Consider the following 22,605-nt stretch of genomic DNA (forward strand, 5'->3'; position numbering starts at 1 on the left):
TATGACATTTGGCAAACCCAGTGCTATAATGTGTTGCTCCAGAAGAAGCAACACAAGCCTATCAAAGAAAGGGGTGTAATGCCCGCTTCTCTTACTGCTGAAGAGTGGGAAGATATGGATGAGCTGGCAAGATCTACTATCATGTTGTCTGTGTCAGACTCTTTACTTTTCAGCATTCGTGAAGAGAAGACAGCTTGGGGAATGTGGCAGAGATTGCAGGACTTGTATGCCCAGCAAAGTGCCTCAAGCAAAGTGTATTGGTTGAAGAAACTCATAGGTCTTCAGATGAAGGAAGGGGCGTCTATGACAGCCCATCTAAATGAGTTTAATGGTATTGTCAGCCAGGTCATTAATCAAAAGTTGGCAATGGACGATGAGTTCAAAGCCACTTTTCTCTTATGCACTTTGCCAGAGAGTCGGGACACGTTCAGGACAGCCACTAGCAATTCGAATGCTATGCTGTCATATGCAGATGTTGAGGGTGCTCTTCTTCAAGAGGAGATGAACAGGAAAAACAACTCTATTGGAAAGTCCAATGCAATGAATGCACGTGGGAGATCCCAGCAAAGGGGAAAAAGCCAAGAACGGGGAAGGAGCAAGTCTCGCTCCAAAAAGGACTTGGAATGCCATTATTGTGGCAAGAAGGGACACATTAAAAAGCAATGCTACAAATGGAAAAATGATCAAAAGGAAAAGGGAAAAGGCAAAGACAAAGACAAAGATGAAGCCAAAGATGTAAAGCCAAAGGGCAAAAGTGGAGTCAAGATTGAAGAAATCAATGTGTCACATGCAGGTGACAGTGAGGATGAGGTCCTATTTACGTCTTCACTTGATGCCCATTCACTTCTTACAGGTGGTCATGGTATGCACTCATGGATCATTGATTCAGGTGCCTCCTTTCATGTCACAGGTTGCAGAGACTTGTTTGTCAGGTATACTGCTGGCAATGAAGGAGTGGTTTATTTGGGTGATAACCATGCATGCAAGATTCTTGGCAGAGGTGATGTGAGGCTTGTGTTTTCAGATGGCTCACAGCTTATGCTCCATGATGTCAGGCATGTGCCTGAGATCAAGAAGAACCTGCTTTCTACTGGACAGCTTGATGATGCTGATTATGTTACCACATTTGGTCGTGGAATGTGGAAGATTAGTAAGGGCTCACTGGTTGTTGCCAGAGGCTCTAAGGTGGACACTCTTTACTTCATGCATGCAGGTGTTTGTCACCATGCTAATGTAAATGCAACCAAGCTGCCGGAAATCTCTATGTGGCATAGCCGGTTGGGACACATGAGTATTGATCAAAATCCTCTTTTATTTTAGCAGATAAAATGAGATTAGGTATTTAGCCTTGGATGGAAACCGTTGCATTCCCAAATAGCCCTGCGCCTCATGGTGCACGGTTATATGGGCAAGATTGGGATGAGCACAGCATACCTCTCCGTGGCTTAAATCGTCCTCCTCCTCCTCTGCTGCATCATGAGAAGTTTCTGCGGGTCGATCTGGGAGAGGGGGCAGCGCCGGCATGGCGAAGTAGTCATCATCGTCCTCGCAATCGGCCCAGGACGTCACAGACACCGCATCAAACCTTTGATATGAAGGATTTAGGTGATGCAAATCACATTTTGGGTATGCGGATACTTCGGGACAGAAATCAGCATGTGTTGTATTTGTCTCAGAAGGAATACATTGGCAAAGTTTTGCAGAGGTTCAATATGGATGGGGGGAAGAAAACTAGTACTCCTTTGCCTCCATATGTGAAACTCAGTGCTATGGACAGCCCACAGTCAAATAGTGGCAGGGCTGATATGGCCAAGATTCCGTATGCTTCAGCTTGTGGCAGTCTCATGTATGCCATGGTTGCTACTAGGCCGGACATTGCATTTGCAGTGGGAGTGGTTTCTAGATACATGGCCAACCCTGGCAAGAAGCATTGGGAAGCAGTGAAAGGTGTCATGAGATACCTGAAGGGCACACAGGATATGTGCATTTGTTTTGGCAAACAGGATGCATTAGTGCATGGTTACACGGATTCGGATTATGCCGGTCATCCAGATAACCGGAAGTCTACTACCGGTTATGTGTTTACATTCACAGGAGGTGCTGTGTCATGGATATCCAGGATGCAGAAGTGCACTGCCTTATCTACTACAGAGGCCGAGTATATTGCAGCCACAGAGGCTTGCAAGGAGGCAGCTATCTCGGTTAGTGGTTGATTTGGGCTATACAGGTGATATTCCATTGTTGCATTGTGACAGTCAGAGTGCCATCCAGTTGGCAAAGAACCCTGTCTTTCATGCAAAGACGAAGCATGTGGATGTGAAGTATCACTTCATCAGAGAGGTGATAGAGAACAAGCAAATTCAGCTTGTTAAGATTCATACGGATGACAACCCGGCTGATCTGTTGACAAAGAGTTTGCCTCCAGAGCGGTTTGCTCATTGCAGACACTTGATGGGCATTGTATGAGGCCAGTTTCAGCCTTGATATGGCCTTGTATATTATCATGTACATGCTGATTTTTTTTTCTTTCTTTTCCTTCATTTAAGAGCACTTTGCCTTTAAGTGGGAGGTTGTTGGGGTAAAGACATTATGCCCACCCTTATAGTGTGTACAAGCCCATAAGTTATAGTACATAGTACACTTAGTACTTTTAATGTACTAAGTGCACTATGTGTACTAGTGCAATATACATGTGTGATAGGGGAGTCACACACTCATCTCCATGAGTTGACTTATCCCCACAACTCTCTCTCTCTCTCTCTCCCTTGTTTCTCTGTGTATGTCTCCCACATGAACTCTAACCCTAATTCTCCCATTCATGCTGGTGAAGAGGGTGATACCATTCCCCTTGTATCTCATGTACAAATTAAGAAAGTAATGAAAAAGAGTGTTTTTGCGTACTTGATTTTTGTACGGGATCATGTTGAGGAAAATAATGTACATGTAAACACTCTTAGTAATGATAGGCTGAAATTTTTGCAAGAGCACAATGATTGTTTTGCTGATGAGTTACCACCTGTACGACCGAAAGACCATCGCATTGATCTTGTGCCGGGTAGCTCACCACCTAATAGGCCAGCCTATCGTGTAAGTGCATCCCAAAAAGAGGAGATCATGAAGCAAATGAATGAGCTTCTTGAGAAGAGTTTGGTTCAGCCAAGCTCTTCCCATTATTGTTCACCCGTCCTCTTGGTTCAAAAGAAGGATGGATCCTTTCGTATCTGTGTGGATTATAGAGCTTTGAATAAGCTTACCATCAAGAATCGGTTTCCGATTCCACGCATAGACGACATCCTTGACAAGTTGGATGGATCGGCATGTTTTAGCCGAATTGATCTCAAGAGTGGGTATCATCAAGTGCGTGTAGTGTCTGAGGATGTACACAAAACTGCTTTCAAGACAGCATTTGGGCTTTATGAGTATCTTGTTAAGCCTTTTGGTCTTACAAATGCCCCGGCTACATTCAATAGAATGATGGATCGCATATTCCGTGGGTACACGACATTTACAGGTGTCTTCTTTGATGACATCCTGGTCTTCTCAAAGACCGAAGAAGAGCATAAAGCTCATTTGGCTATTGTTTTTGAAGAGCTCCATAAGCATAAACTCTTCATAAATGCAAAGAAGAGTGAGTTCTTCTTGTCAGAGATACATTATCTTGGGCATATTGTGTCCAAAGATGGAGTGCGAATGGATCCTCCAAAGATTGATGCAATTCGGAATTGGCCCGAATTGAGTTCGGTGCATGAGATCCGTAGTTTTCTTCGATTATGCTCTTACTACCGCAGGTTCATTCGGCACTTTGCATGGATTGCTTCTCCTTTACATGATTTGACAAAGAAGAAGGCCGTGTTCAAATGGACTAATGTAGAGAGAGATGCATTCCTCAAATCGAAAGATGCAACTACTCATGGTCCAGTGTTGATCATTCCGGATTTGCAAAAGCCTTTTTGTGTGGAATGTGATGCATCTGGAAATTGCATAGGAGCTGTCCTTAATCAAGAGGGACATGCCATGGCTTATGAGAGTCGTGTCAGAATACACAGCGGAGATGATGACCAGATCTGGGAACACAAGAGCAAAAACACAAGCAGAAAAACATCACAAGAGAGAGAGAGATGTAGGCATGTAACTCTGCTCTGATATACACAAGAAGATCCCGAATATGATACAAAGAGTAGTGGGGAGCATGGGGCATATTTATATGCCCCATAGATGCAGTCGGCCTGTGCTAGAGACCCTCCACGACTGCACAAGGCAGTCGGCCAGCAGTAGTAGCCTCCACGACTGGAGAACCGGGCTCCTGCCAACCATCTGGCATCCATCCACACTACGGAAAAATGAAAAAAATAGGGAAAAAATGCGGGGAGTGAGGAAAAATGATAAAACACCTGATAAGGGCGGGCACACCCACAACCAAGGCCCTGGTGTATAAATCTAGACAGGAGATGACTTCTAACACCCCCTCTCAGCTCCTAGCTGTGAAACCAACCACTGGGAGCTGGGGTGCCGCCTGAGCAAATCCTGAGAGAGCGACTTCGTGAAGAGGTCCACCGTACTGTCCTCCGTCGAACAGAACTCTAGCAAGATGTCATCAGCAACGATTTGTTCACGAACAAAGTGCCTCTGGATGACCATGGGTTCCTCCAGTGGAAGCCCAAACCTGCAATGTAACCTCCTCCTCCTCCGTAAAACTGCTCCTGGGCCTGAAGTAGATCCCCTCGTGTCCGGATCTCCTCCCCAAACCGAGTCACTCCAACCATGGAGTCGGACTCCATCCTGTGTACAAGAGTCCATGATCCTTCGCATGCCGCAGAAACCACAGGAAACGCAATCTTGCCTCCCAAAGAGACATCTGCAACCATGAGCTCAACCGCCTCATCAGGAAGCTCTCGTCCAATCTGGTGTCCATCAACCAGATCAATGAACCATACAGCTTCTGAGGCAAAGAGACATCACACTGCTCACAACGATCAACACCTGTTACGGTGCACAAGCAAGTCCTGGAAACCTGATGAAACCTGTCAACCACCCCCTCTGAATCCGGAACCACAAAGCCCGGAGAAACCACCTCCTTCTGCAAGTAAGCACCTGCCACCTGCCTGGCTTTCCGAAAGGTCCCCGTGGAAAGAACATCCTCAACTACTGGAAGTTCTATGTCCCGAACACTACGAGACATCAGAGCATAAGTGACCTGTTCAGCTTCCTCTGACTCACTAACACAAGAACTACCAACATCAGTACTGGAAAGTTCCTGCCAACTGCTGCCGTCTACTGGCAAGCTATCCACCATCTGGTCCCGGAAAGCCCGCACCTGCAGCGTATCCACACACAAGTGGCCATTACCACACTGCCACTCATCACAAACTTGAGGACCTGGGAGAGAGACTGCTGAAAGCTTATAAACTCCATTCTCCACTCCACCTTCCCAAACCACTTGGCCTGTTGCTTTGTCCCGGAGAGCAACAAAATGCTCATCAAACTCCACCCGTACGCCAGTCTTGCAAACCTAATGCACTGACAACAGATGAAAACCAAGTGCCGGAACATACAACACCTGGGAGGAATGCTTCCCCCCTCTGCCATCGGGAACTATCTCCATCCTGCCCTCACTGTGAACTGGGATAGTGGACGTATCCCCAGTAAGAATATGACCAGAAAGCCTGCAGAGATCCTGTAAACCGGAACGGGAAGGAGTCATGTGCCTGGAAGCACCACTATCAAGAATCCACTCCCGAGTATCCGTTGCGGAGAGTCCTCCAATCTCCTCCCTACCTGAAGAAAATGAAGCATCGGTGTCCATCACCTCCAGGTGCACAAAAGCCGGAGTCTTCATGATTGCTGCGGAGAAGTCTTCACCCTTCTCGGTCTTCCGCTTGGGACACTGCCTCCAATAGTGGCCTTTCTCGCCACAATCATTACAGGTCCTCTCTGCCTTTAGCTTCTCGCGGTCAGCGTCGGACTTCTTCTCAAAAGACTTCTCCGATGAAGCCTTCCCTTTGCCCGAGTTACGGCGGCCAGTAAAGGCCTCCGAACCTCCACCCTGAGGAGGGTTCGTGAATCGTTCCTCCTGGTCTAGGACCATGGGCACAAGCTCCTCCCACGTGATGGTGCTGAGCCTGCCACTGGTAATCAACGACGAGTAAAATGCTGAGTACGAAGAGGGCAAATGTGACAGCAACGTGATGGCCATGTCCTCTGATGATATCTCCTTCCCAGCCTGAAGAACTTCCTGCTGAAGAGCCTGCAGCTTGTTAATATGCTCCCGCATCGTCGACGACTTTGCAGGGCTCATAACCCGCATCTGTACTTCCAAGGAAATCCTCTTCATGGGCGATACCCTGTTGTAAAGTGAGGCCAAATGCTGCCATATACCTCTAGCCAGCGTCATGTGCTTTACATGATTGATTACCTGTGGTGTGCAGTTGAGGAAAATAAACGAACGGACCCTGGCGTTGACACGATCCCACATCTGTGTCTGGGCCTCCCGGTCCTTTCGGGTTGACGGTAACTCCCCTTCCTCTACTTCCGGCCGTGGAACACCAACAACGACGAAATTGGCAAGGTCGTAAGACTCCAGAACGGATTCCATCATCACCTTCCATATGCCGTAGTTGCTCCCGTCCAACTGACGGTCCACCGGGAACGTGGGGAGTGTTGGGATCTTCACATGTCTCTCGGCCATCTCAAACAGATCTGCCATTGCGGGGATGTACTCTGAAAAGGGTGGATGGGTGGGAACAAAGAAGAACTAAAACCTGCAAGTGGCTGTCCAACAAATCAGCCCGCCGTCCTCTTGCTTCTCCTCTTCCCGAACAGTCCAAAACAATCACAAAACAGTCCCCCTCTTGCTCACACAAATCCCAAGAACTATCTAGAGCCTAGGGCTCTGATACCATGTCAGAATACGCAGCGGAGATGATGACCAAATCTGGGAACACAAGAGCAAAAACGCAGGCAGAAAAACAGCACAAGAGAGAGAGAGATGTAGGCGTGTAACTCTGCTCTGATATACACAAGAAGATCCCGAATATGATACAAAGAGTAGTGGGGAGCATGGGGCATATTTATATGCCCCATAGATGCAGTCGGCCTGTGCTAGAGGCCCTCCACGACTGCACAAGGCAGTCGGCCAGCAGTAGTAGCCTCCACGATTGAAGAACCAAGTCGGCCAGCCACTAGCACCTACACGACTGTGTAAAACAGGTCGGCCAGCCCCATGGGCTCCTGCCAACCATCTGGCATCCATCCACACTACGGAAAAATGGGAAAAATAGGGGAAAAATGAGGGGAGTGAGGAAAAATGATAAAACACCTGATAAGGGTGGGCACACCCACAACAAAGGCCCTGGTGTATAAATCTAGACAGGAGATGACTTCTAACAAGTCGTAGATTGCATGATGCAGAGCTATCTCTTGGCATTTATCAGAAAGAACTCTTGGCTGTAATTCATGCACTTACTATATGGAAACATTACCTTCTTGGGGCTGATTTCACTGTGAAGATAAATCACCAGAGTTTGAGGTATTTTCTTACTCAAACTAAGTTGTCAGAGAAGCATATGAGGATGGCTAATTCCTCTCTATGTTTCATTTTCAGATCTTGCACACCCCGGGAAAGAAGAATGTAGTGGCCGATGCATTGTCACGAAAGCCGTATGTAGCAGCTATTTCGGTTGCCTATCATGGGGACTTGTCTACCATGCGTGATTTGTATCATACGGATGCTGATTTTGCCACTATTTGGACTGATTTGATGGCTGGTCATGCACATGCCTCATATGTAATCAAAGAGGGTTATCTCATGAAAGATAATTGCCTATGTGTCGTGTCTGACATGAGGCAAAAGGTTTTGGATGAGTGCCATGCTCCTCCATATGCTGGTCATAGAGACATAATGCCTACTACGCACATGATTGAGCGGTATTTCTTTTGGCCACGTATGCGGAAGGACATAGAAGCACATGTGCGTGCATATATCACCTGTCAAAAAGTCAAATTTGATAGGCAAAAGGCACCAGGTTTGCTTCAGCCATCGCCTACTCCCACGCAGCCATGGGAAAGTATTACAATGGATTTCATTATGGACTTGCCACGTACCCAGCAGGGTAATGATGCAATTTGGACAATTGTGGACAGGTTTAGCAAGCAAGCTCATTTCTTGCCGGTCAAAAAGACCATCAAAGCTGAGCATATGGTTAAAATATATCTTGCACAAGTGTTCAAACATCATGGAATGCCAAAAGAAGTCTTCTTGGGAGAAGTACTTACCGCTTGTGGAATTTGCATACAACAACACGGTGCATGCATCTACGGGAAAGCCCATTTGAGATTGTTTATGGTAAGGTGGTTTTGCCACCCATCCTTCGCACAAAGGATGAGATATTTGCAGCTGATGAGTATGTAAGAGACTTGGATATTGCTTTTGCTCAGGTGCGGACAGCCATTGCAAGGTCACAAGAAAAGCATAAAAAGGCTGCCGACCGACAAGCATAGAAGGCAATTGGATGTTAAAGAGAATGATTGGGTATTGCTAAAATTTGAGAAAGCAAGACTTGTAAAGAGGCCTGGCAAAGAGGATGCATATCCTAAGCTTGCAACCAGGTACTATGGGCCTTTTCGAGTGATCGAGAAGATCAATGAAGTGGCTTTTAGATTAGCATTACCTAGTCATTGGCACATACACGATGCTTTTCATGTGAGTCTCCTTCGCAAGTATGTAGGGCCGGAGCCTAGTGAAATGGTCATTGAGGATCCACCAGAAGAGGATGAACTTGAGGAGATCTTGCAACCACAGCAGATTGTGTATCACAAGGAATGCAAGCTTGCTGCAGGCAAAGTTGTGAGGCATTAGCTTGTGAAGTTTAGGAACTATCTTCCCATTGATGCTAAATGGTTAGATGAAGAGTTCTTCAAAGATTCCCGCATGTGCTTCAGACATATTTGGATGCTTTTCAGTTACGGATAACTGTTTAGAAGCCGGGGGGGATGTCACCATTTGGCCACCCAATTGGTCCACCCGTGCTTTCTTATCATGTATGTACATTGGACTGGTGTCCATGGCAGTTGTTTATGCCGAGGATTGATGCCACTCATGTGATACTGTAGACTTGGCTTTCCGTTGGGACTTGTGCCTCCGTGTACATGCCCGGAAATGCTTGGTGGATTGGTGTTCCATTGGGTCTGGTACCTCGTGTACTTGCCTGGAGCACATCTATTTTGGTATAGTCTCATGAACGGGGATTGTCCATACCAATGCTGCATTGCATAGCATCTTTATGTGCTTGCTTGCAATTGAAATTGCATGCTGTTTTCATGCTTGCTTGACCAATGTCTAGTTCCGGGTAAGGGAACGCCCGCCCGTGAACCGTGCGTGTGAATCTGTCTGCTAACATGGTTATGTGGCATGTGACAGATGGTAAGTATTGGTCATAAAATTGACCTTAGGAGTTAGCACAAATTTATAAGTGAGTGTGTACACACTTCATTAAGTTTTGGGCGACCAAAACTCACTTATAAATTATGACCAGCCCGGTGTTCACACACTGATGTCCCGAGGTGGATATAACTCAATGTCCACCGCCCAGACCTTATCCCCTTTGTACAAAGGGAGTAACCAGCCATGTGTCCACTCTAGCTTGCTCCACAAAGCACCTGCCTGCCACCTACATTGGACAACTCACCACCTCACTCCTCTTCCTCTCTCTAGAGTTTGGCGCCTCCTTCATGAGGGCTGTTGGGCTGCATTTTCTGCACATTCTCCTTCCCAACTCCATTTCCAAGCTTGCTAAGGTGATTTTCAAGCTTCCTAGAGTGTTTCTGGATACTAATCACACTCCTACACACTCCCAATGACTGAAATTCAACAAAATAGCTCTCTTTATTGCTGTAATTTCTGGTATTTTTGCTGAAAACCCTAATTTCAGCTCTCCTTTCTCAAGTTGAACCATAGGGGAAGCTTTCCCAAGGTTCCCTTCATCCTCTTGAAGATTTTTGTCGCGAAGAAAGGCGACAAATCAAAGATCTCACCACCCCAAGGACTTCCATCGCGCGAAGACTTCCGCTGTCATCGACTCTACTTGCTATTGGTAAGCTTTTATGCTTAACTATGGGAGCAAGTAGTAGGAGGGAGAAACCGGATTATAAGATCACATACCCTGTGTAGTGTTCTCTTGTCCTACGTGCTCTCTTGCAGATTGTTGCTACCATGTGTTGGTGGAACAATAGAGAGCCGATGATAGGGAACATGGGCACTTGAGAGGGTAGTGTGGGTTGCAAGTCTACATCGACAACAACCACTTGTTTGCAATACTGTATTCATATGCATTGGTATGGAAATCTGGTCAGAAATGCCCATGACACTATGTACTTGATTCTCCCAAGATCAATATACTTTATTTGAGGGAGGGGTCGGCCGTTCCGACTCATTGTGTGTCTCTTGTCAATTCAGCAATTTACTTCTTGTATTTGAACAAGTGTCCATCAAATCTTAGTGTATTTAAGTGTATTGATTAGCATTGTGTTCAACCAAGTTACATCGGGTGGGGGACCTGCGCTATATAAAGCTAGCACACTGCCCCTCCTATATATCACATATGATCAACACACACCATCCAGCGCTCTCCTCCAATTAAGGCAATCAATAATTGATCTTCATCAACTTGCATTTAGCAGCAACCTGAACCAACACACATCACCGGCGCTTCTTCATCAACACACCATCCAACAACGCTGCTTGCATCATCATCGACTGCAACCGCTCTTGCCTCATCAATTGATCTTCATCAACCTGCGTCCAACACCAGCCGGCACTCTGCTCCAATGCAATCTTCTTCATCATCGAACAGCACCCGAAGTGCCACCACTGTCTTCGACGCAAGCCTTCGTCATCGACCGAGCCTCTACCTTCGACTTAGTCCTTGCTTCATCGCTAGTCTACTACTCGGAGTCACCTCACACAGAGGCCCTCTTGTACTGTATTACATTCACCATATTACATATATTCATTCATCCATTTCATGATGTGTTGATTTGCTCTCATCTCTTGCACATCAGGTTCTTTCGTCCTTTTTCCCTCAATTTCTGGCTGCATGTTTTAGTATACTTGGGATAAACTTCTGCATGTTTTAGTATACTTGGGATAAACTTCTACATGACTAGTGGTGATCATCCCAAATCGATGATTAGACCAAGAGAGTCAACCAAGTCTTGAAGGAAATGTTGAGAGCTTACATTGATGAACAAAGAGATTGGGAATTATGTTTGCCTTTGTTGGAGTTTGCGTGTAATTTGCCCAAGCATTTTTCTACAAACTTTTCCCCATTTGAATTAAATAATGGATTTTATATATTGATACATGGATTACCCAGAAAATGCAAAGTGCGGTTGAATTTTAGTCTCAGCTCCAATCGAAGTTAGACATTGCCTATGATCATATGCGTCGTGCTACGGATCAAGCCGTTCACTTAGCGTTACAATTGTTCTTTTAAAGAGTGAAAGAAAGTGTTTTTACTCTTTCCTTCAAAATCAAACATGCTTCACATTGGAAAATCGATGAATTTGTCACTCAGATATTGTGGACCTTGGACAATTTTAAAAGAAGTTAGAAATGTGGCTTATAAGCTGGATTTACTACAAGACTGACATAGTTTCATGCTGATCATTTGTAGCGATATCTTCATGACAGTGATAACTTATTGTATTGTTTGTTCGCAAAAGCATGATCAAGATGATCAAGGATAGTGCAGATCCTGAAACGAAGAGAAAGGCGATAGCAAAATTGTACTCTTCACAAGTTCCTAATGGAAAGGACACCCCTTGTCAAATGCAACCTGCGAAACAAAGTATCACATTCGAAAGCGTTATTTTGCATTTGTCATCAAAGACCATAATTTTTAGAAGGAGATGAGAATGTTACAATCCCAACAACCAAAAAGCTGTAAAGCATAAAATCCATGGTGGCATAGGACAACACATCACGACTTAGCGTATTAAGTGTAAATGCTTGTCCATTTTGACGGGGTTCTTGAGTGATGGCCGTTATGCCTAGGGGCTCAATGTAACATGCAGCGGAAGTCTTCGTATTGTAGGATTCTGTCACACAAATGCTCACACCGTCTTCTGTATCCTGAGTTTCGCGAGTTCAGCAATCCACTTTAATACTTCAAACTTTAGAGAGATATGAGAGAGAGATGAGAACTGTACACCGTATGGGGTCCCGAATTACCCACTGAAGGGCCCCCTATCCCGTTACCGAGATACTATTTGCTTTATTATCTTTAAAGAGACTCACGGTGTGACTGACGATAAGCCAAACGCAAGACCTCTGAAGACCAAGTGTTGGGCTGAACTGTGCACTGCTGTAGAAGCACCAAAGATGTCCAATCTCGAGCCTATGCACTCTTCCCAATAGTATGAGGGAGGGATGCAAAGCTAGGGCAGAGAGAGGGGCTATTTGGGACTGTTCTAGACTGTATATGAATGCTGTAAATGAATGAGAATGCTGCGTTTTACCTTCACTAAGTAGCTGGAGCAAAACGATGAATGAATGAATGCTGAAAACTGCATGGATGCAAAAAATGCAAGGTTTACTGATGGCTGAATGCTGTGAACTGATGGCTGAATGCTGAGGACTAATGCGTTTGCTGATGGAGGGCTGAAAGCACAAGCGTTGATGCTCCTCTTGTTGAAGGATGATTCGCTTCTCCAAAACGCATGGATCTGAGGTGGATGCAAGGCTGAATATGATGTGCCTAAATGCTCTTTGCTGAATATGAATGAATGAATAGATGATTATGCAAAGCCTCTATTTATACTAGTGATGTTGCTAGTCGGTTGGCACTAGATATTGGCCGACTGCTATATAAACATTAAATGCTTAATGATGATGCATAAATGCTGAAAATGACGAGAAAAATACCAGAAAAATCCTAGATAAATCTTGGATAATTCCTAGATGCTATCTGAGGTTCCTGCAATGGTCTAGATGCTATGCATGAATGATGTGCAATATGCAAGATGCTTTCTGATGCAAACCCTAAGGTTTCTGTTGACTGTATATGCATGAATGCGTCTCTTTAAGTGGGTTAAGGGACTTAGACTGACTGACTGACTATGATTCAAAATGACCTACGTAGCTCGTGCCTGACTTATCCTGGACTGAGGATATAGAATGGGGTCACAGCGTACAGTGCACAGTGCATGTGACATTCCCTCCTGCTTAGCTTGGTGGCAAGTTCATGGCTTCCAAGTAGTCCGCCAACAACTCGGGGTACTCTTGAAAGAACTCCTCGTCGAGCCATACGGCTTCATGGGTACCTCGATCTCGGAATTTCGTATAGAACTGACGTATCCGTCAACCGGAACCATGCTTCCAACTATGAAGAAGGATCTGCTCGGGCTCAATGACTTCTGCTTTGTCCACCACGTCTGGCTGCTGTTCATCTGAAACATCAAACACTTTTGGACCAACATATGGTTTTAGCCAAGAAACATGGAAAACATCATGCATTGTCCAATTGGTAGGTAACTTTAACTTCATGGAGACATCACTTAACTTTTTGACTATTGGAAAAGGACCAAAACTACGGAATGTACGCAAATAGACCCAATCCCCTTTCTTGAAGTGGATATCTCGTCTAAACTTATTTCCCTATCTGTGAACTGAATAAAGACCAAGCTCAAAATTGAGGGCCAAACTGTGTTGAGTACCAAACTTTGCGACATTGACATACTGATCTTCTATGCTTGCTAAGTCTTTTCCAGAGATGTTGAGAATGGTAGACTCCTCACTGGTCGGGATGCTGGTCTTTCTACTAAGAACATCTGCTACTACTGGGTTATGCTGACCAGGGATGTACTTGATCATTCCTTCAACCTGGTGGAAGAGCCGACCCTGTCGAGTGTGCTGTGCACTCCACTGGGCACTTGGCATCGTCCAGAGCCACTTAAGTGCTTGGTGGTCTGTGGTGACTATGAAAATGTGTCCATAAGGAACAGGTGTCAAATGTTTGAGAACTAATTGTTGTTCTGGCTTGCCCTTGAAAATCTTAGAAAGACGAGGGAAACTTGGTAGGAGGTTCTACTAACTGTGGGATATTGGGTGGGAGATCATCCTTAAAAATGTCTGAATGAGAAAGGAGATCTGCCAACTGAGGGACTGAAGATGATGAGACAGCGGTTATCGATGAGATAGAAGCTGTCTGAGTATAAATCAATGCTCCTTCTGCTCCCTTGCGAATAGCTTGATTGGCCTGGAGATGAGAAATCATAAGGATGCCAAGAATGCAAACTATCGCCCCGAATCATGACAGGCTCATGAAAACCTTTAGAGATAATAAAGATGTCCTGCCCCCAATTGGGAATAGGTTCATACTGACAAAACCACTAGATTCCTAAGATCATGTCACATCCCAAAAGAGGAGAGAGAATGAAATCTCGTTGGAATGAGGCCTTTTGAACTTGAAAAGAAAACTGTTGTGCCTGTTGAGGTATGTGGGTGCGGAGACCAGGTGTAAACCCGTCTACCTCCAAATGATAGGGTACTAAGGTACAACTCATGTTGGTAGCCAACTGGGGAGAGATGGCGTCCTCAGAACTGCCCATGTCAAAAAAGATTATGAACTGTCGATCCTTAGCAGAGCCATAAGCTCGGATTAGGCTTTTCTGTGTGGTTGTTGCCTCACCCTCCTGCTTAGCGTCAAGTACCACAGATGGCATGGAATGCATAGAAGGTATGATCTAAACTGCCTTGGTGGTAGCAGGCGGGTCCGGAGGAGCGGGGAATACTGCGGCAACTGTGGCAGAAGGCTCTTTGGAGAAAAAACATCTGTTTTCTAACTGATACCTCTTTTGCTCCTCTGGAGAGGAAGATAACCTCCAGTAATGCCTGCTTGAGCCTTCTTAGGCTTGGGTTCCTTACCCCCTGAACTAGAGCTAGGATTGTTGTCTGTCTTAGTGTCTTTAGAAGACGAATTACCCTTCCCCGGTTGGGGTTTGGTACTGGACTGTGATGACTGCTTGGGCTTGCCTCCGTTCATCTTCATTTCTTCTTTCTGAGCGAGAGTCAAAGCCCGGTCATATGTACTCGGTTCAAAGTTGCGAACTGTGAACCGAATGTTAGGATCCAATCCTCGAATGAATTGCTCCATCTTGGCCTGCGCAGATAGCCCTAACTGCTGTGCTAAAGTAATAACCTTTCCGGAAAACTGAAGCACTGAGAATCCATTCTATTTGAGTCCATAGAACTCATCCGCCAGACCGGTCATGTATTGGGGTGGGAGGAATCTGGTCTTCAGGTCATGGACAAAGGTATCCCAGCTGAAAGCTATGACACCTATGGTCTGGTCTGTATAGAGATTAGACCAATGCTGCCACCAAGTGACTGCCTCACTAGTGAGATGGGGAGCCGCTACGTTGACTCTATCCTGAGAATCTGTGATCCTAGCTAATGGAAAATGAGCAGTAAATTGATGAATAAACTGATTTACTGCTAAATGATCACACTTACCATCATACTTACTGAAATTAGGTTGACTTCAAATGACAGTAGTTGATGTTGCGGACTGCTGGCTGGTGACACCTGAGACTGGGGATGCTGAAGAGAGGTGCTGGTATCTAAGATGAATGGCCTCCTTTTCCCTTTGGTGCTCGAGTAACATACGTTCTCGATCGAGCTCTCGTTGGTGCTCCCAAGCGGCGAGTTCAGCCTGACACCGGTATTCGTCGATCCTATGTTGGGCTTCCTCAGAGTCCCATCTTTTTGCTTTTTCTTGTTGCTTTCTAGCTTTTGCTTCTGCTTTTTCTTCTCTCCTTCGGGCCTCATCCTCTGTAACACGCGGAAGCTCTGGGGGTCTTCTTTCAGCCCTAAACACTAGGGGAAACATGCTGATGCAAAACGCACACATGAAGAGAGAGTAGAGAGAGAGAGATATGCTGGAAATTCAGTATATTCTAATGGTGCAAAAAGGTACCTAAATCTACAGTCCTAGGCTGCCTTCATACAAAAGGTGATAGACACCAAAATCTAGTCCTAACTTGGACCCATTCCCTAAAGGAATGAATGATCTACTCAATGAGCATCCTTGCCTTTTATAGGCTCTTGAACAAATAGATGAGCTGGCCGACTGCTGGTTGGCCAGCCGACTGGCAGTAAAATCCCATAAATGTGATGCACCCTGTAGCCGCCTCAATCTGGTCCAGCCGACAGCCTTCTCTTTTTGCAGCTGACAGTCCCCTCTTGCAGCCGCCTCGTCATCCTGGTCCCCTCTAGCCAAATCAGCACTTGATGCTCCAAAATCCTAGCTTTAATGGTCTTTTTCTTGGCTACCCCCTCTGGATTAGCCCTGAGAATGTCCATGGGCATGTCAGGCACATGACATCCCCCTCTACTAAACTTGATGACGGGAATCCAACGTGTTCTTGGATGACTGTCATCATCCCAATCCTTTTCCCGAAGTCCCTCTGTCATCCATCCATCCCTAGCAACCCTTTTCTCTGAAATCCCGCCCCGGTCTCCAAACTGCTCTGACTCTGAATAAGATCTATGCATCTGTTCCCTCCAATCCCCAATCCATTCCTACCCTGACTCTGAACACTGTCTTGGTCTTCATTCCTAAGGAATGAGTCTGGCACTCTCACATCACCCCTTGGAGGATAATCCTCCCTTGGGACCGTTGCCCGAGAACCTGTCTGGCTTACAAGACTGCCATCCCCTCTGACTTTGTGGAACACCACCAACAAACCTCCTGGGAGCTCTTCCCGATCCTGTGTTCCTTGCCTTGGGCTTCGTATCCGTATACTTTCATGTACCTTGGACCTGTACACCTTCATATGGGACTGAATCAGTGTTTAGCTTTGCTGAGCTTGATGCTCTGATACCAATGTAACATGCGGAAGCTTCGGAGAAGATCGGTAACTTCAATGCTCACCACGGATGGTGTATTTGCCTTATTAAAATGATGTAAATCTGAAAAGAAAATACAGAAATCTTGACCTTTCTTGGCTGAGAAAACTCTGCCCTTGACCTGCAGCCCTTCACCCCTTTGCTTTAGCAACTCCTTGGCTTGTCTAGCCCTTGTATGCTTGAGCTCTTGGTGAAATCTGAGATGAAACAATGGGATTGTGGGCTCCTCTATTTATACTACTCCAAGATGAGCAGTCGACTAGCTTAAGTCCAGGCAGCCAGTTCCCTTTCTGCCCACGACTATAAAATCAGCATTAAATGCTGGAAATAACACATAAAAAACTGCGCTTCATTCCCTAGATGGCTGGGCTTTATGCGCATCACTCCTTAGGGGCTGGGGCATAGTCTTTAGGCTGTTTGGGGACTGGGCAGCCTGTATGGGCTGCCCCATACTTGCCCTTACAGCCATATAATTGCTTCATGTACTCTCAGCTGCCCTTGGGGCTGTCCTACAGCCCCTCCATGGCTGGTGGGTTCAGCCAGGGCCTTCCTGGCCCTCATGGGGGTGGTTTCACACCATCCCCATGCCCACACTAAGACTTGGGGTAGCCCTATGGGCTAGCCCCTTGTTCTAAAAGCAAACCCTAGCTATCTACACAATGATCTGGCATCCGGTACCATACCAGATACACAAAATCACTGACATAATTCCAGAGGGAGACTTACAGCGTGGACTGGCACTGATTCATGTGCAGGACAGTGCACACCTGACCTTGGACTCATGTGCACGACAATGCACACCTGACCTCGAACAACTGAGATGGATCCCTAGCTGACTCGTCTCGCCTGTCACACAAATGCTCACACCGTCTTCTGTATCCTGAGTTTCGCGAGTTTAGCAATCCACTTTAATACTTCAAACTTTAGAGAGATATGAGAGAGAGAGATGAGAACTGTACACCGTATGGGGTCCCGAATTACCCACTGAAGGGCCCCCTATCCCGTTACCGAGATAGTATTTGCTTTATTATCTTTAAAGAGACTGACGGTGTGACTGACGGTAAGCCAAATGCAAGACCTCTGAAGACCAAGTGTTGGGCTGAACTGTGCATTGCTGTAGAAGCACCAAAGATGTCCAATCTCGAGCCTATGCACTCTTCCCAATAGTATGAGGGAGGGATGCAAAGCTAGGGCTGAGAGAGGGGGTGTTTGGGACTGTTCTAGACTGTATATGAATGCTGTAAATGAATGAGAATGCTGCGTTTTACCTTCACCAAGTGGCTGGAGCAAAACGATGAATGAATGAATGCTGATAACTGCATGGATGCAAAAAATGCAAGGTTTACAGGTGATCATCAATAGTCTCGCAGCATGGCAGGTCAAGACCATTGAGGGGGCTGCAACTTCTTCTAACGGTCCATTCAATCTGGAGAGAACTCATCCACACACTCCATAGTTGCTGAGAGCAGCTATAGGGCTGTGCAGGACACGGTGGGTAACTTCTAAGCATGTCTTGTCTGCCTAAATGGCTTCCATGGGAAAGCAAGAGCATGATACTTGACACATGACACATGCCTGATCTCCAATGGTGGAGACGGATACACATCCAAAGGAAGAGAATAAGCTTCCTATGTTATCTAATGTCCCAAGGCCCATTGAAGAAAAACTCTCCACTGGCACTCACTCCTCTATCTCTAATTGATCAAAGCACAGCCTAGGGCTATTCAACTTCCGAAAAAGCCCTGCTATGTTAAAGATTTATGGCACATTTTAATACATACCTTACATATGTACGCAAACTTTTGCAACTTCACATACATACATGCATATATACATGTACGTACATACAGTTATATGTATGGTTAGTATGTACGTTCAAATTGAAGCAATAATTCTGAAAAAGTTGAGTAATCTCACCAATGCAAGGGAAATGTGAAGCACTTCTGCCATGAGCATCGTGCGCTCAAGATATCTGCAGGGCAAAGCATAAACGCGGCCTTGTAAACGAAGCAAGGCCGTCGGCATAAATGATAAATGTAAGAGACATGAAAATATAATACTATAACACTATAAACATCTGTAATTTATTCTCTCTTTCTCTCTCTCTCTCTCTCATTTCCGTCTTGAATCAAAGGTCTTGAGTTCAAATCTTGTCAGATAGATCAATTTGGTCTCTTGGGATAGTTTTCCTAAGACTTTAAAAAGTTCTCTTCTCTCTCTCTCTCTCTCTATATATATATATATATATAGATAGATTATTATTATTATTATTTTAATTGAATTTCATGGAACACTATCAAAATATCTAGTCTATTGGATGAAGACATAATGGCCAAGTTTAGATCATTACTTAGGAGGTAGTTTTCCTGTTTTTTTTTTTTTAGAGATGGAATTGACGATGGCATGTGGGAGAAGGGGGTGGGTATTGAACCCGGGCTATCGCGGTGTAGGGTAAGAGCCCTTACCGCCGCCGCCGTCGCCGCCTCGCTGGGCCATTCTAGTTCTCCAATTAGTAATGTGCATTGTGCTTGGCAATAAACGGAATATTACCCTTTTATGAAGGAAGAAACATATATTAGAATTATACATTTCACCTTAGTGTTGTTATATTAAGCAATGGGTAAATGGGGTTGTTTGCATAACGTAATGTATGTAGGTGAAAAGAATTATCCCTATATGGTGGTCAAATGTGTATTCTTAGTGAAAAATATAGAGAAATGAAGTTAGAGCTTTAGCTGGCCATACTTATGTTAAAATTTAGTGTGTTAGAGCTTTAGAATAGTTATAGGTGGCCATACTTATGTTAAAATTTAGTGTGTTAGAGCTTCAGGATAGTTATAGGTGGTCATACTTATGTTAAAATTTAGTGTGTTAAAGCTTTAGGATAATTACAGGTGACCATACTTATGTTAAAATTTAGTGTGAAATATTCTTGAGCACTAAATTGTTAGTGTGTTGATGTCTATAAGCTTAAAGCACCTTGTCAAAGCCTTGAATCTTGCACAAACTTTGACCATACATTGCCCTGGCTAACTATTTATGGAAACTACTATTTTCTAATTCTAACCAAATTTGGTGGACAAATAGGTGAATCGTTGCTAACCCTTTGACCATTGTCCACCATTGTCCAACCTGGCCCCTGCCAACCATAACCTACTATTTTTAGGCAGTAAACTCTTTGACCCAAAAATGAGTGTGATGCAAACCCTTGACTTTTGTTGACCTTGACTAGTGTTGGGTGGTTAACATCACCCGTTGCCAACATCCAATCCAATGGATATAAAGTGGTGAGATTGGCCTGATCTAAAACAAATTAACTACCCGTGTGTTGATGAGAATGATGAACTTGGGGTTGACACCGACACTGAAACTATGGTTTCATTCGATAAGCTCCATCTCAATTTTGTGTACCATTGGGTTATGGCTTTCTTATGCATGCTCAGGGGTCGGCATATTTAATCTTGTTGAGGGGTTATGGCTTTCTTATGCATGCTCAGGGGTCGGCATATTTAATCTTGTTGAGGATCCATATTTTAGAGAACTTCTCTCAAGTACATGACCTCTTCTTGCAATATATGTTTCATATGTACTGACACTCTCTAATCTCTCTTCTTGCAATATATGTTTCATATGCACCGACACTCTCTAATCTCTCTTCTTACAATATATGTCTCATATGTACTGACACTTTCTAATCTCTCTCTTGCAAATTTTCCAATTGTGAGGTATTTGCTTTTTTGATAAGTGGTGTTGGTGCCAGTGAGATAGTGGCACTTTCTAATCTCTCTCTTGCAAATTTTCCAATTGTGAGGTATTTGCTTTTTTGATAAGTGGTGTTGGTGCAAGTGAGATAGTGTTTTGGCAGAACAAGGTGGCCGCATGTGGATGGTTATGGCCATGGGTTGTATTCAACCACCGTATTGAGGTTGGCAAGGCCTATGGTGAAGGGGCACAAGTTGCGCCATTGAACTAAGAGATATGTACACACACACACATGTACAAAAGGCCAAAATGACCTATGAAAAAAAAAAAGGGGTGGTAAACTTGACTAAAAGTCTATAGGGTATCTCCTACCATATGTCCAAAGAGATCGATGCTCTTCCAATTTATGGCATCCAAATCAGCATTTGTTAGACATTGATCTCCCTTGATACTTCAAAGGATTGTAAGCATACTCATGATCAAGATCAAAATGGAGCCTAAATTTTGGAGGATTATTTGTCTTTACTTGAGGATTCATTTTGTAGACCTTAGAGAGTTGCTACAAACCAATGGAAAGGGACTAGCTAATCTAAGAGAGGCAATGTAATTGAAGTAAGAGAGGTGTTCTAGACCACTGAGGAGTGTTGCAAATATCAAGAAATTGCTACTAAGAATAGAGAAGTGTTGCAAACCAAGGAGACATGTTATAGAGCTTATTATACTTTTCCTTGACAAGGCAATATGGGAAGAGGATAAAATTCCAAGGGGAAGAGCACTTATAGAGAATCCCTTGAGCATGAAGCAAGTACTGAGCCAATGGAAGAGCTACAGGAAAATGAAGAGCTACATGAGATCATGCATGAAGAAGGCAATGACAATGAAGGGACACAAGAAATGCAACTCTGGTTGTCACATTGCAGCATTGTAGGCTACTTATGCACCACCTATCCTATAGAATCCTCCTCAGACACAATGCCTCACATGATGTAAAGCATGTAGCTTTGTACTCAGCGTCTATCGATGAGAGTGCAATAGTGGGAGTGTGACATTGGTTATTGATCCAAGAAATGCATCCCGAACCAAGAGAAAAGCAATACCTTGTTACTACCCTATTACTAAGTGCCTGGTGTCCGAATTAGCCACCCAATCTGAGTTAAAAAATCCACTGAGGGTTTTGCCCCCAACATAGGTGATGTTGTACTCCTAAGTACCTTGGATGTATCGCAACACCCACATATCTGCGTTTCAATGATTCCCCCGGATAATGTGCTCAAAACACCAATAGCAACACTAATGTCTGGTCTAGCATAGATAATACTACCAAAACCAATTTCATGTATAAGGTCTCATCCACAAGGTTTGAGGTGTCTTTGATGGACAGCTTTAGATCAACCTCCATTGGGGTACCAAACTAACTTGCATTTGGTCATACATACCAAATGCCTTGAGTGTCTCACTTGCATATTTCTGCGAAGACATGAAAATGTTATATGGTTTCCGCTTGGACCTCAACCCCCAAAACACTAATGCATGAGCCCAAGATCTGTTATCTCAAACTTTCCACTAAGCATATGTTGTGTTTGTGAGATCTTTTTTTGGTGATTCCTTGTCAAGATGAGGTCATCTACATAGAGAACAAATGACCATATACTTCCCCTACTCACAAAAGACATATAAATTTATATCTGAATGATTATGTAAGAGAATAATACTCACAAAATGACCATATGCGTCCCTTGCTCACAAAAGACATATAAATTTGTATCTGAAGGACTGCGTAAGAGACTAACAGTCACAAAGCATCAATCCCATGGTACCATGCTCGTGGGGCATGTTTCAGCCCATAGAATGTCTTTTGTAACCTGCAAACTTTGCTTTTAGAATTGGGAACTACAAACCGAGGTGGTTGTTCTACATAGTAGATATTTTATATCTATATGGAGAACACACACACACGCACACGCACATATGTATGTGTGCGCTTTTGCCGCACAGGTCGT

General features: G+C 44.6%; 1 protein-coding gene across 1 annotated transcript in view; it reads right to left on the reverse strand.

The window, feature by feature from the left end:
* The window catches only part of LOC147635334 (pentatricopeptide repeat-containing protein At5g27110-like), a 60,575-nt gene extending 41,616 nt beyond the window's left edge, over positions 1–18,959 (reverse strand). The window contains exon 1 of the mRNA XM_086802573.1: positions 18,821–18,959. The gene's annotated coding sequence lies outside the window, so the exon portion shown is untranslated. The remainder of the gene's footprint in view (positions 1–18,820) is intronic.
* Positions 18,960–22,605: the final 3,646 nt, after the last annotated feature.

This window comes from Cibotium barometz, chromosome 9 (genome assembly GCF_041138505.1).
Source record: "Cibotium barometz isolate CiBa-2024 chromosome 9, ASM4113850v1, whole genome shotgun sequence".
Classification (NCBI taxonomy): domain Eukaryota; kingdom Viridiplantae; phylum Streptophyta; class Polypodiopsida; order Cyatheales; family Cibotiaceae; genus Cibotium; species Cibotium barometz.